Source organism: Perna viridis, chromosome 13 (genome assembly GCF_037379345.1).
Source record: "Perna viridis isolate PV_CMFRI_1.1 ecotype Kerala chromosome 13, ASM3737934v1, whole genome shotgun sequence".
NCBI classification, from domain to species: Eukaryota; Metazoa; Mollusca; class Bivalvia; order Mytilida; family Mytilidae; genus Perna; species Perna viridis.
Genome location: NC_142457.1, coordinates 36238734 through 36255023, shown reverse-complemented (window position 1 = coordinate 36255023; position 16290 = coordinate 36238734). Strand labels below are relative to the sequence as shown.

Below are 16290 nucleotides of genomic sequence, written 5' to 3'. Positions count from 1 at the left end.
GTAAGTAGATTGGCCAAATTCAGAGTACATTCAATCAGATGTGATGAGCATTCATTTATTTGGTAGGAAAACGTATTTGCACATAATGTTGCCATATACCGTCATTATCATATGTAATTACCATTTATAATTTTGGGTAGGAAGTGCTATTTCACGCGAAATGGCCATGTTTATAGTAGGTTTCCAATAAGATGCGATGAACGAATATTACTTGGGCAGGAAAGTACTATGAACATTTCAGAAGTACTCTCTGTAGCAGTTATGATGAACATTTATGTTTTGGATAGGAAATTTTTTTTCAAGTAGCATTGAATGTTGCGGATACAAACCGCCTCTGATCAAAAAAGCATGTTTGTTTTCAGTGGTATTATGTTGTTTTTTTTTCATGTGGTATATGTATTTCATTGTACAGAAAAAGGTTTGCAACATATGTAATAAGAATGCACGTTATTATGGTCATGTTAATTGTACGGTTTGCAACAGCTGTGATGTTTTGGGTAGAAAGCGCAATTTCATGGTAAGAGCACGGTACAAATCGAGTGTGAAGATCATGTATGATAGGTAAACGGTACTTCATGAAGTATAGCTATCTTAAGATTGATTGATTGATTGATAGATTTAATGTTGGAGGCTAACTACTGAGCAGCGACATTTTAGGTATATCCAGGCGATGAACATGAAATGAAGAATGGGACGGGACACAAGGATGATAGAGTCGGCAAAGTTTATTAGCCTCTGGAAATAGGGAGAGGAGGGTAGGGTTGGGCAATTCATCCTCCTGTGGCGGAGCCCAATAGTTCCTTCTCCGATAGAATACCATAGAAAGGTTCTTTAACATGCGAGGAACAAGGCATTTTTTCAAACACGTTGCACCACTATGGTTTGTGGCCAGGTTTTCCGTATTATTGCCTGACGACTCCAGCATGTGGCATGCCTAGGGTACACCATTCCATCATTCGGGCACCACTTTAGACTTCATACAATTATGCCTCTTGAACAAAGGTATGTTGCTAACAAAATACTCCAATGTCAGATTATTTAAAAGTAAACATTTAATAGTATAAAGATGCTAACAATGTTCCGCGTTAGTGATCATAACTTGGAACTGGAACATGGTAGATATAAAAATATACACCGTTAAAAGAGAAGTTGACAAATATGCAAAGTTTTAGGTGAGTTTTCAATTGCAAAATAAATGAGGGGTTAAGGGCAAATTAAAAAAAAAGTTTTGTCAGATAAATTCCCAGATTTTCGCCAACTTGACTCTTTTGATAAAACTATTCTTATTCTAAATTAAGATATAGGTGAATTACCCATTGTTGTAGATTTAATGAAGCAGTCTTTAGAAGTGTGAAAATGAGGTCCACATTGGTTAAGTGCATACGTATTTAATCATTTTTTATTTCATTTCTATGTTTCAATAGCTTAATATGATATAGTGTTTCTTTTTATATTGTATTTGTTTCTTTACTTATCCCATAAGGGTTTATATTCAATAAAATATTATAAATATTAACTAAATCAATAAAATGATAATTAAAACATACATTTTATTCAGTTATATGAAACGCTCTTTTGCAGAAATTCTTTTGAATTCTGAACAAGTTTAATCTAGTATTGGTCTGAATTGAAACTTGTAACATTAATATCACAGTGCAAGGCAAAATATATTTCACTCCCCATTTTGCTTATTACCAGATACCCTCTTTTGTAACGTACTAGGTGTTTTACTAGTTTACAATTTGACCTTGATATGAATGATGAGTGATTTCATATCATTGCAAGCCTCGTTATTTTTATTTTTGGAAGGAAATGGCTGTCAATCAACATTTAAGCTTTGAATTTCAGTTCAACAATGAACGTATGTGTTTGATTTACTACAACCTTAAATAATAGATGACTGGTGTGTCGTAATTCATAGTTGTAGGTAGAATTTTACTATCTCGTTACTACCAATACATTTGAGTTCAAAATTTGTCATTCATTCAATTGCTTGCTTTACTTGAGACTGTTAATCAAATATTCTTATCTATTGCTTAGACATGAAAATCAGTTCAATATTTGGTCTAGTACACAAGTTACAGAAAAAATCATTTCGTAAAAAGGTTAACAGTTATTGACTCTTGAAACGCACACGAGGGCCGATTGCAGTGTAAGTTTTATAATTCAACAAGGACATCATAATTTGCAAGTATACTTGCAATCTTGGTCGGCCGAAGATTTAAACAAAACAGGCATAACGACATGTATATGCAAATGGTGCTTCAAAATGTGAAAACAAATACTATGTGTGTTAAAAACAAGCGGGTCTTGTACAAAACTTTGTATTGTACACTCAAGAAAACTACAATTTAATATTCAGTGCAGGATGTTGCTACGATCAAATTTGAAATAAAAGGCAGGATTGAAATTATCGGACAATAAAAAGTCATAACAGTCATAAAATAAAGAAAGGCAGGACTGATTATTGTTAATATATATTTTTGCCTATATTTAAAAATTTATTCATTTAAGAGCCAACTTAACATGTATGTTTGACCGTACGATTCATGAAAAATGGTATAATTTCCGTGTGCGAAATGTAATTTAGTAATCTGGTGAGAAGTATACGAAATATCGCATATTGTTCAAATGTTTTACAATACTGTTTGATGTTAATAATTTGAACCGTTTCGTCTAACAACCACTTTCACATTGAAACTAAACATTTATTTTTATAGTTAAAGTAAAATCAAAATCAAGGCAGATATGATATATTGAAAATGTAAATATAAACAAGCTTAATATCACCTCTGTTTTGTCCCTGATGTTGGGTTAATAAAAAGTAACACGGATGGTTCGATTGATCGTAGCACAGTTCGTATGCTTGTACTACCTTATACAAAGATACATGTATTAAGATCCTTCAAAACATCATTAATAATTCTCTTAATGTTAGTGGTGCGTTTTGTTATATTGAATTGCATGATTTTATACTAAAACAAGCCGTCTGATATCCTACAAGCTGTCTTTGTCAATGGCACTTGTATATAGCTTTTTAGCAGATCGAATGCACTGACAAAATGTGCAATACCAATACTATCAGTGTGGTCGTCTTTTATAGGGAACGGATATGAGTTAAACTTTGAAAGAAAGTTAACCTCACAAAACACCCTAAAAATGCAAACGGTCTTATTAGGTTTAGGGAGCTTCATTCACTGGTACTTGGCCCAATAATATATTTTTATAGCATATATTAAATCTCTATTCTCACGACTTCCAGCTATAAAGAACAGCCAGTATAATGTTGCTGTTTTATAAAAACAACATCAACATTATGGCAAGCAGCTATCTTAACAAAATCTGGCACACATGCATGTTTCAAAATTTCAAAGGTGGGTCTCATTCAAAATTGTAACACTTATAGTGCAGACGAGCTTTGCTATGTGCAAAAAAATAATTTCAAGTATCTAATCAAAATATGGTCTGTTGGGGAGCGTTCAGTCATCTGTCATCAGTAATTACATTAAGGTTGTATTTACAGAGACCAGTTATTCATTCCTTAAATTATAGTGTAGACATGTTGTGATTAGAATGACAAGTGAAATGTCATCAAATACTTCAGCAAGTTTGTTTTTATGTGATGTTTTTTACAGGGTGTTAAATGTTAAATTCTAACCCATTGATTTCTGATTATATCAATGGAATACCACATAGTTAATTGTTTAGTAAATGTCAAAAAGTTCAGTCAACAAGCGAAAAATTACGATTTCAATCATCTAAATAAAACGTTACAAATTCCATGATTAAAAATTTAATTGAAAATGTTAATATCCATCGAGTCCAATGTACTATTCAACACTTAATTCAAGGTACAAATGTATGTATATAAGTCTAGTATTTAAAGAATTAAAGCACTTTTATAAAATTGTTCCCCCCCCCCCCGCAAAAAAAACAAAAAAAAAACAACACTGATGAGTTGATTAAATTAATTTGAGTGTAAGAAACCAAGCATTTAAGTTCAAAGTCAAAAATGTTCTAAAAATACTACGAAAGTTCTGGACTAATTTACATCATTGTAATGCATCATCAAAGAGTCGCGAAAAACAGTACTTGTTTGGTTATAAAGTCTAGAAAAAATCATTTATTAAAATAATATATTTACAATATTACTATTTTTATATTTAGCAATAATAATCAAACAAGTATAATAGTAGCTAAAACATATTCACCTTGAATGTAATAAGCATATATAGCATTCTAACACCCCTTAAATACAAATCAAAATGCTATAAAGCTTATAAAATTGTAAAACATTCTTTTTCAATATTAATTTTTACCTAAAATATGGAATTGGTTGGTTTACAAGATCTGGCCTCTCCTTGCACAGGACAGCTCCAACATAAACGTCGCTTGCGTCTACAAAAAGTATGAAAACATTTTCTTAATCTGGAGATATTAAGACCGGAAAACTAGTCAACAGTGATTTTATATTTTCAACAGTTATCTGGTATTTGCCATTCGACCGAAAGATGGGATTCTCCCTAAGACTAAGAAGTTGTGTTAAATGTTCAACGGCAGTAGCAAAATTAGAAAACAAATTTCTATAGAAATCAAACATGACCATATACCTCATTATTTGCGTTGGAGAAACGAACTGAACAATTGCTTCAACTTTAGCAATAAGGGTTAGACATGTTCTTGACATCCGCACCATGAAAACTGATTTATTCAACGGGTCATAGTTTTCCTTTCCTCGTTTGTCTACCCCGGACTTGACTTTTTATGAGCAAGTAGGCAGGTGTAGAAAAGCAGAGGACGCTTACCCTACCGGTGCACCTGGTCCATGCTCCCAGTTTTTAGTGGAGTCCGAGTTGCCATTTGCTTTTGTTACTTTGTATGTATGATTTTAGTTACTTTATGTTCTTTGTTGTGTATGTCTGTTTTCCATGTCGGGTCTTTGTCCCTGCATTACATTATTTTGATTACCGCTATAACCTTGGTTCTCTTGATTACTCCTTGACCTATAGTATGCATTAAGTAGTCAACTGTTGATTTTCAAACTTCGAGATTAACAGTGAGATTAGCAGTTTATAACTTATCAGAAGTCCCTCTAAATATTTGATGGAATCAGACCACCTATAACCACATACAATTAAATCATCAATATACATGGTAAACAAACTTACACACTGTGCATCAAACAGTCACTTGTGACGTGCTATTAGTATCTAATATTTTCAACAGTCCAATGACCATAAAGGGACGACAAAAGATTTTCTCAAACTAGTCAAAAAGGAAAGATAATAGTTGACCGACGGAGAACATAACATAGTTCTATCAGATGCTCTTGTTTCCGTTTCAAGGTGATTTATTGTCATTAAACAGTCCTAGTTTATACATCGCATCTTCCCATAGGAACTTGAGATAAAGAATACTACCGACACTGTTGATTCGGCCTTATATCTTGACTTACACTTACAAATCGATGGTAAAGGAAACTATTGACAAAGAATACGACAAACGCGATGACTTTTCTTTCCGTATTGTCAACTTTCTTTTCAATTTCAAACTTTCTTTGCAACATTTCTTCAGTATTTGCGTATAAAGTTCACAAATCACAAATCATAAGTCAGAGCTTGCCGTACCTACACAGACTTTTTGTATCACTCTATAATTCTTACAGTTAGACTTTTGGAACAGGGTTACTGATGCTTCCGGATTGATGTCATCACAACAAAGTACATGGTCGTCATCAGGTACTCGTGGATAGTAACTGTGTTATCTGCACCATAATAACCTATTTGTTGAACGTCTATTTTTTTCTTTTTTTTCGTCGACCTCGGACTTGACTTTTTATGAGCAACCAATTTGGTGTTTCTAGAAAAGCAGAGGATGCCCACTCTACCAGTATACCTGGTCAATGCTCCCAGTTTTAATTGTAATCGATAACATTCTTTTGATTCCCGCTGGAATCCTGGTTCAGTTGATTACCCTTTCTATGCATTTAAACAGTAGAAACCGTATTTCAATTGATTACAGAAGAGCTCACTCAATGTGTATTAATTTGATACTTACGATGTTTTATATTAGCAGTTACTCAACCTTATGAAACCATAATTCAACTCAAAAAAGTATAATTTGAGGATTTCTTTCGCCAAAATCCTGAAAAAAAAATTCGATATCTATATAATGCCGTTCTATTCCAGAATTTATTGAAAGCGAAATTCATAATCATTCCGGTATAAGCTTTAGCACTGTGTTAACAAGATGAGTTTATGTTTAATATCTAGCTAAGAATGACACACAGAAAAAAGAAATAATGATTAACCCGAAATGACTGAAAGGAAAGATAAATATGCAGTGACAAAGTACTTTTTGTTGATAACAACACCTTGATTCTGTACATTTAGAGCAAGTACATGTTTTTATATCAGTTTCTCCCAAAAAGGTATAGTGTGAATGCAACATTTTTTTTTAAAAAGCACTAAACAATAACTTATTTACTACCCGTCAGATGCTATCTTGAAATACAAATAAGGAATGTCGGATAACTTTTATGAAATAATGTATACAGAGGAAGATGTTTACAAAATGCTGGAATTTTTAATCGACAACATATTTGTCCAGTGTGGTGGACGTGTTTTTCAACAAACAGTCGGCATTCCAATGGGAACAAATTGTGCTCCTTTACTTGCTGACCTATTCCGTCACTCTTATGAGGCTGTCTGTATAGCTGATCTGATCAGAAAGAAAGAATATCGTTTTGCTAGATCCTTCAATCTCAGTTTCCGCTATATAGATGACGTATTATCTTTAAGCAATCCCAATTTCGGGGATTTGATACATCGCATCTACCCAAAAGAACTTGAGATAAAGGATACTACAGACACTGTGAAGTCAGCCTCATATCTTGACACACACAGAAATCGATGATAAAACTATTGACCAAACTTTACGACAAACGTAGACTTTTTGTTTCGCGCTAGAACTCTAACAAATGGGCTTCTGGAACAGGGTTATGTTGCTACAAGATTGAAGTTATCACTACAGAAGTTTTATGGTCGTCATCATGAACTCGTGAATCGTTATGGTGTATCCATCAGCACCAGGAGAACTAATTTATTCGACGGGTCATAGGCTTCTTTTCCTCGTCTGTCTACCCCGGACTTGACTTTGTATGAGCAACTCGGCGGGTGTTTCTAGAAAAGCTACTCTACCGGTGCACCTGGTCCATGCTCCCAGTTTTTAGTGGAGTCCGAGTTCCTCATTTACTTTTGTTACTTTATATGTATGATTTTAGTTTCTTTATGTTCTTTGTTGTGTATGTCTGTTTTCCATGTCTGGTCTTTGTCCCTGGATTAAATTCTTTTGATTACCGCTATTACCTTGGTTCCCTTGATTACTCTTTCATAACGAATCGTTGGCTTTAGTAGAAAACAAAGAAAATAAAAAGTCAAAGAATTGTCCCTAACTCCTAGCAATAACACTTTCAAATAAACTCATATTTGCCCATGAAGAAAACAGCTTTTTCGTTTTCTTATAAACTTACCATTATATAATGATATTATTACATCCAGTGCAAAAAATTTTATACATATATGTTGGCGATTCAGAACATCTCAAACTGTCATGAATATACCTATTTTCTGTTCAATAACACATCAGAATAAAGGGCTTTGTAGTTGATTTCTGCAGAAGTGCAAAGGACGGATACTTACGTTTTAACACAAGGGTTGTTGAAATTTTAATGCTTATCTTTGTTTCGCCCAAAAGAGTCTATTTTGAGGAAAGATTTCGCCAAAGTCCTGAAAAAGATACTGGATATTCATATCATGCCTTCGCTTTCCGATTATGTTTTGAAAGAAATTATTGTATACACTGATAGAACTACCCGCTGTAAAATGATTTTTTACCTTAAAAATATGGTAACGAAAGATGATTCTCCCTATGACATGAGTAAAATTTGAAATACATGTATGCAATTAACCTTACGAAACTATGTTTCGCACAAAAGAGCACAGTTTTTTAGTATTTGTTTCGTCCAAGTCTTGAAAAAAAATACAGGATATTTATATAATGCCGTTGTATTTAAGAAATGAAAAATATACTAATTCTGATATAAAGTTGAGCATTGCATTAAACAATGAGTTTGTGTTTAATATCTAGCTAAGAATGACATACAATAGAAAGAGCCAATAATTAACACTAAAATGGTTAAAAAGTAAGATAAATATGTTGTCAAAATAGTTTTTGTTTACAACATCGAGATTCCGTACATATAAAGCAAGTCCATGTTTTTTTTTAATTCAGTTTCTCTAAGAAAAAGGTATAGTGTGACTACAACATTTTATTTGAAAAACAAAAAACAAAAAACAAAAAACAAAACAAAACAAAAAACACTAAACTGTGATTTAGTTACTACCCGTCATATGCTATCTTGAAGTACAAATTGAGAATGTCGGATAATTTTTATAAAAAAGTGTTTTCATTACGAATCCAAAGCTTTAATAAAAAAAAAAAGAAAATAAATAGTGGAAGAATTGTCCCTAACTCTTAGAAACTACTCTATCAAAGTAACTCATATTTGCCAATGTAAAAACAGTTTTTTCGTTCTCGTATAAATTTACCATTATATAATGATGTTATTACATACAGTGCAAAAATTTTTATGCATATATGTTGGCGATTCAGAACATCTCAAACTGTCATGAACACATAAGAATTCCTTAATAAAGTGCTTTGCAGTTAATTTCTGCTGTAGTGTAAAAGACGGCTACTTACGTTTTAATACAAGGATTGTTTAGGTTTTCATGCTCATCTTTGTTTCGCCCAAAATAGTCTATTTTGAGGTATGATTTCGCCCAAGTCCTTAAAAAATGCTGGATATTCATATCATGCCTTTGCTTTGCCTTTCTTGTTTTGAGAGAAATTATCGTTTACAACGATAGAGCTGCCCGTTGTAAAATGATTTTGTTACCTTAATAATACGGTAACGAACAATGATATGATTAAAATTTAAAGTAAATACATGTATGCAATTAACCTTCGAAACTATGTTTCGCCCAAAAGTGCACAGTTTGAGTATTTGTTTCGCCCAAGTCCGGAGAAAAAATACAGGGTATTTATATAATGCCGTTGTATTCAAGAATTTACTCAAATAAAATATATACTGATTCTGATATAAAGTTAAGCATTGCATTAAAAACATGAGTTTGTGTATAATATCTAGCTAAGAATGACATACAGTAGAAAGAGACAATGATAAACACTAAAATGGTTGAAAAGTAAGATAAATATGCAGTGACAAAATACTTTTTTGTTAACAACATCGAGATTCTGTACATATAGAGCAAGTCCATGTTTTTTTAAGTCCGTTTCTCTAAGAAAAAGGTAATGTGTGATGTGACTACAACATTTTATTTGAAACAAAAAAACAAAAAGAAAACACTAAACAATGATTTATTTACTACCCGTCAGATGCTATCTTGAACTACAAAGTAGGAATGTCGGATAATTATTTTTATAAAAAAGTGTTTTCATTACAAACCCAGGGCTTCAGTAGAAAAAAAGAAAATAAATAGTCGAAGAATTGTCCCGAACTCTTAGCAATTACTCTATCAAAAAAACTCATATTTGCCAAAGTAAAAACAAGCTTTTTCGTTTTCCTATAAACCTACCATTATATAATGATGTTATTACATACAGTTCAACCATTTTTATACATATATGTTGGCGATTCAGAGCATCTGAAACTCTCATCAATATGCCATGTTTCTGTTCAATAACACATAAGAATACCTTAATAAAGGGCTTTGCAGTTGATTTCTACTGTAGTGTAAAAGACGGATACTTACGTTTTGATACAAGGGGTGTTGAAACATTCATGCTCATCTTTGTTTCGCCCAAAAGAGTCTATTTTGAGGAAAGATTTCACCCAAGTCCTTAAAAAAATACAGGATATTCATATCATGCCTTCGCTATCCGATACCTGTTTTGAGAGAAATTTTGTATACACTGGTAGAGCTGCCCGCTGTAAAAAGATTTTTTTTACCTTAAAAATATGGTAACGAACGATGATTCTCCCTATGATATGATTAAAATTTAAAGTAAATACATGTATGCAATTAACCTTACAAAACTATGTTTCGCCCAAAAAAACACAGTTTGAGTATTTGTTTCGCCCAAGTCCTGAGAAAAAATACAGGATACTTTCATAATGTTATTGTATTGAAGAATATTTTGAAATGAAAAATACACTAATTATAATATAAAACTGAGCATCGCATTCAAAACATGAGTTTTCGTTAAATATCTAGCTAAGAATAACCTTCAGTAGAAAGAGACAATGATTAACTCTTCAATGGTTGAAATGTAAGATAAATATGCATTGACAAAATACTTTTTGTGAACAAGAACATCGAGATTCTGCACATATAGAGTACATCCATGTTTTTTTCTTTATATCAGTTTCTCTAAAGAAAAGGTATAGTGAGAATATAATATTCTATTTTCAAAAGCACTAAACAATGACTTATTTACTACCCGTCAGATGCTATCTTGAACTACAAATTAGGAATGTCGGATACCTTTTATAAAAAAGTGTTTTCATTACGAATCCATAAAATTTACTACATATATGTTGGCGATTCAGAACATCTCAAACTGTCATGAACACATAAGAATTCCTTAATAAAATGTTTGCAGTTAATTTCTGCTGTAGTGTAAAAGACGGATACTTACGCTTTAATACAAGGGTTGTTGAAAGTTTCATGCTCACCTTTGTTTCGCCCAAAAGAGTCTATTTTGAGGAAAGATTTCGCCCAAGTCCTTAAAAATACAGGATATTCATATCATGCCTTCGCTTTCCGATACTTATTTTGACAAAAATTATTGTATCTACTGATAGAGCTTCCTGCTGTAAACTGATTGTTTTCTTTGATGTTAATCAAGTAGAAATTATCATATGGTAACGAACGATGATTCTCTGTAAGATATAATTAAAATTTAAAGTATGCAATCAAGTTAAAATACTTTCATCGGCAATATTGAAATTCTATACATAGTGTATACATTCTTGCTACTTTCATTTCAAAATTTACAAATTGTTTCGAAGCCAATAATCAATAATTACTTACTCATAACAGATGAAAGTTTGAATTCCTCATTACACACACATATCGGGATAATGTAAATAACAAGAAAATCTAATTATCTCTACGGCTTGTGATAATTCATTCCTACAAAGAAATTTAGCAATAGAATTATCTTAAATTCTAACACATTCACCATTACATGCCCGGACAATTATTTATTCATCAACCTCATATCTTTCAGCATCCGTCAACAAATCAATTCATAACTTCTAGTACAAGATATACTTGAAAGTTAACGCCTATTATTTTGTTATGAAACCTACAAAAACTAATGCACAGAAATGGGATCTTCTAAGAGAAGTCATCTCCAAGAATCATGAGCTCGAACGAATCGATACAAAACCAACATTTTATTGATCAAACATATTGTTGTTAACGGTTTCGCCGTTCTAAACATCTCAAAATTTTATGAGAACGCAATGTTTTTTGTGCATTAAAGCATTAGAAGTCATCTAAAATAATATATGCATTGCAGTTGATCTGTGCTTAATTGTGTATATGTATGATATTTATGCTTACATTTAAAAGCTGTTCAGATATATTGTAAAAATATGTTTCGCCCGAAAGAGCGTATTTTAAGGAAAGGATTCTCCTAACTCATAAAAATGATACAATATATTTTTTATAATTTCATGAAAACGCAATGTTTTTGTGCAATCAAGCATTAGATACCGTCTTTAAATTTATTGCAGTTGAGTTTGACGAATGTGTAATATTAGGATACTTATAGTTTAAAACTCACAGTTCACTGGGAAGATTGTTCCATAAAGTAGCAGCTGCCTTGTCGAACCTACGATCACCGTACGATTTCGTTTTCACTCTTGGCGTTTCAAGTGTCACAGATTTCTGGGAGAGTAGTGATCTTGATGGGCGGTATAGACTCAGAAGCTTTTGAAGATATGCTGGAGCTATACCATGCACATGATGCAGTGCTATAAAAAAGCATAAGAACAGTTTGTATTGACATCGGAATTCAACAGGTAACCAGTGTAGGTCAATTAAACCAAGTGCTATTAGGTTATATTTTCTGCGCCGTAATATCAATTTGGCGGTAGCATTCTGAACTCTTTGAAGCTTGTTCAAGCCACTAGATTTCACCCCATATATAAGGGAGTTGCCGTATTCCAATCTCGATGTTAGAGTTTTGCAAGCACTGTCCGTAATGTAACAACGAATTCGGTCAATCTTTGTCCAAGTGTATCCGATAGGCTAAGAAAACATACAATGAACTCTGGACCCAAAAACAGGTCCCTGCGGAACGCCAAAGTTTAATTTGATCGAGTTGGATTGGATGGCTTCCTCGGATACTTGTTGAGTCCTTCTTTCTAAATACGAGAGAAACCATGAAAGAGCAGAATTTGCCGTAACGTCGTAATGTGCACGTAATAATTATGGGTTAATAATTGTTTCTTTTTTACTGTACGTCATCCTCAGTTAGATATTGAACATAAACTCATGTTGCTAATGCAATGCTAAACTTTATATCAGAATTAATATACTTTACATATCAGTAAATTCTGGAATACAACGGCATGATATAAACATCCTGCATTTTTTTCTCAGGATAAGGGCGAAATAAATCCTCAAATTGTGCTCTTTTAGTCGAAACATAGTTTCGCAGGGTTTTGTATCTGTTAGAATATGAGTTTATTGATCTATTCTATCACTGGCATTTTTAACACAGTAATGTTATGTTTTGAATTTTTATTTTTTAATGGAAACATTTTTTATTGTTTTTAATTCTTATTTCATTCAAATGATAAATATATCTATTTTCTAGATATTTTTACTTTAGCTATAATTTTTAGATTCAGTAATTCATTCTTATCTTGGTTGAGCTTTAACAGCTTGCTCGTCATCCATGAGCTGATGTCCTCAACACAAGCTTCAATTCGTGTGGATATTTCGGACCAGTTGTCAATTGGTTCAATTATTAAATATATCTGCGAATCATTAGCGTAACAATGATAAAGCATGTCATTTGTCTGAAAATTTCTATCTAATATTTTTATACTATTTAAATAATGTTTTAATACTTAATTATGCTTTAATTACATAATTTATAATTATGTTTTGTTTTTGTTCGTCTTTTCTTTTTTTACTTTACAAATTTCTATATCTTAGATACATAATTACTGTTCTGAAAAATATTTCTCTTTTCACATTCTTTTGTATAATTGTAGGTGTTGATTACTACGTACTTTGTATTGTATATCATATGTATGTCGTAAAGCGCTTAGAGTAAATGCAGTTTAGATTGGCGCTATACAAATACTGTAAATAATAACTTTAAAAAATGGTGTTGTCATCACCAAGCTAATAGCTTAGACGAATGATTTATTAAGTATGCCTTAGAAGAAAACCCGATAATAAACAAAAAAAGTCTGATACATTTGATTACAAAGAAATAATTATATCAGTACGAATTTGTGGATAATAATGCATTACAAAACATTATTTATCCTACTTATTCCTCCATTACATACCTCATAATTCGTTGACATGAATTTTATATTTTTTCGGGTACAAAAGGAAGTGTAATCAAGAGAATCAAGATTCTAGCAGAAAACAAAAGAATATATACCAGGGACAAAAGCAGACATCAGTAACTGACACACACAACGAAGGACATGCAAGAACCAAAATAATACTTTATCCTTAATGAAATGTTTTATTACATATACTGCAACGACTAATGCAAGTGTAGCCTTGGTTATAGAATGTAATCAATCATAAATCAAAAAATAAAAATCTGATAAAATCGTGTTTGCCATTGTTCAAATTGATATCATACTTGATATATTTGTGGAAAACGAATTGATTATACCTATCTGATCAGTATTGCATTTTATTATTCATTAAATTAAAAAGAAATAAGTAAGTTTGGAATACAATAACGCGCAAGATTTTTATTCTAACAAAAAAACTTAATTAAACACAAATGCCCATTTACATTTGTATAGGGAGCAGCAGAAGATTTGACATTCTTTCAATCAAACTTGTGAAGGATCGTTGTCTGATACGTAGTTATCTAAAGAAGAAGCATATACATCCCCGGGTTGTATCAACCATAGTATCGTAAATCGTTTGTTGTATTTCTTATAAGTTACAAGTAATGATAATGCGACAGTAAACGACGCCTACATGATTCAGAAATGCCTCAGTAAATCTGCTTGTAGCGACACCGAGTCATCGATCTCAAGTTTTTTTTCTCCGTGGTTATTGAGTAAAGTGAGAATTTTCCTACTAAACAATGGACTCCTACAAAGCCCGCAATGTAGCAATTGGTTGAATATTGCAGTTTATTTATACACCTGTCATCTCTGGTAGCCTTGATAGAGAATAATATTAATTTTCTAAGATATCTTTATCTTATATGACAGAATTAGCTAATATTTTGACAAACATTTCTCTTTAATTTCTTCTTCACATATCGACTTTACACGCTATGCAGTTTGACGACTAAATTGCTCAATGACATTCCTTTCATTATTAATTATTTCAACATTTCTTTCTGTATCTATTTGAAGGTGTAACATATCTATTACATAACACCCTGTTGTCAGAAAACAAGGACAAAAAGCAAATTATGTGTAAACAAAATACGTCAATATTTTATAAATTTGGTTTATTTAGGTCAACATAGTACATTATAATAGAAAGTTTTGTAATTGACTTATATTTCTCATTGTCCCTTACTCTCAGCAATTACTCTATCAAATAAACTCATATTTGCCAATGTAAAAAACAGCTTTTTCGTTTTCCTATATACTTACCATTATATAATGATATTATTTCATACAGTGCAAAAAAAATTATACATATATGTTGGCGATTCAAAACATCTCAAACTGTTATGAATACATCAGAATTCCTAAATAAAGGGCTTTGCAGGTGATTTCTGCTGTAGTGTAAAAGACGGATACTTACGTTTTAATACAAGGGTTGTTGAAACTTTCATGCTTATCTTTGTTTCGCCCAAAAGAGTCTATTTTGAGGACGATTTCGCCCAAGTCCTTAACAAAATACAGGATATTCATATAATGCCTTCGCTTTCCGATACTTGTCTTGAGAAAAAGTATTGTATACACTGATAGAGCTGCCCGCTGTAAAATGATTTTTTTTACCTTAATCATATGGTAATGGCTATGACATGATTAAAATTTAAAGTAGATACATGTATGTAATTAACCTTACGAAACTATGTTTCGCCTATAAGAGCACAGTTTGAGTATTTGTTTCGCCCAAATCCTGAGAAAAAAAATACAGGATACTTTCATGATGCTATTGTATTGAAGAATTTTTTTAAATGAAGAATATACTAATTATTATATAAACTGTATCATTGCATTAATAACATGGGTTTTTGTTTGATATCAAGCTAAGAATGACATACAGTAGAAAGAGACAATGTTTAACCCTAAAATGGTTGAAAAGTAAGATAAATATGCAATGACTAAATACTTTGTGTTCACAACAACATCGAGATTCTGTACATATAGAGAAAGTCCATGTTTTTTGTTTTTTTTTGTTTTTTGTTTTTTTTTTATTATTATTATTTTTATTCTTTAATTCAGTTTCTCTAAGAAACAGGTATAGTGTGACTACAACATTTTATTTTCAAAAGCAATGAGCATTGATTTATTTACTACCCGTCAAATGCTATCTTCAACTAAAAAGTAGGAATGTAAGATAATTTTTATAAAGAAAGTGTTTTCATTAGGGCTTTAGTGGGAAAAAAAGAGAATAAAGAGTCGAAGAATTGTCCCTAACTCTTAGCAATTACTCTATCAAATAAACTCATATTTGCCAATGTAAAAAACAGCTTTTTTGTTTTCTAATAAACTTACCATTACTTAATGATGTTATTTCATAACATCACAAAAATTTTTATACATATATGTTGCCGATTAAGAACATCTCAAACTGTCATGAACACATAAGAATTCCTTAAGAAAGTGCTTTGCAGTTGTTTCTGTTGTAGTGTAAAAGACGGATACTTACGCTTTAATACAAGGGTTGTTGAAATTCCCATGCTTATCTTTGTTTCGCCTGAAGAGTCTACTTTGAGAAAAGATTTCGCTCAAGTCCTTAACAAATACAGGATATTCATATTATGCCTTCGCTTTCCGATACTTGTTTTGAGAGAAATTAT

The 16290-nt window shown here is 31.9% G+C and overlaps 1 long non-coding RNA gene across 2 annotated transcripts in view; it reads right to left on the bottom strand.

Moving 5' to 3' along the window:
- The window catches only part of LOC148600648 (uncharacterized), a 48470-nt gene extending 33060 nt beyond the window's left edge, over nucleotides 1-15410 (bottom strand). Inside the window, exons 1-7 of one of the 2 annotated variants that reach the window (XR_015918082.1) lie at nucleotides 15066-15410; nucleotides 11878-12067; nucleotides 11118-11219; nucleotides 10760-10809; nucleotides 9837-9970; nucleotides 6058-6144; nucleotides 4320-4398 (exon numbers count right to left, since the gene is read on the bottom strand). This is a non-coding gene — a long non-coding RNA (uncharacterized LOC148600648). The remainder of the gene's footprint in view (nucleotides 1-4319; nucleotides 4399-6057; nucleotides 6145-9836; nucleotides 9971-10759; nucleotides 10810-11117; nucleotides 11220-11877; nucleotides 12068-15065) is intronic. The other variant, XR_015918081.1, reaches the window with a different exon arrangement.
- Nucleotides 15411-16290: the final 880 nt, after the last annotated feature.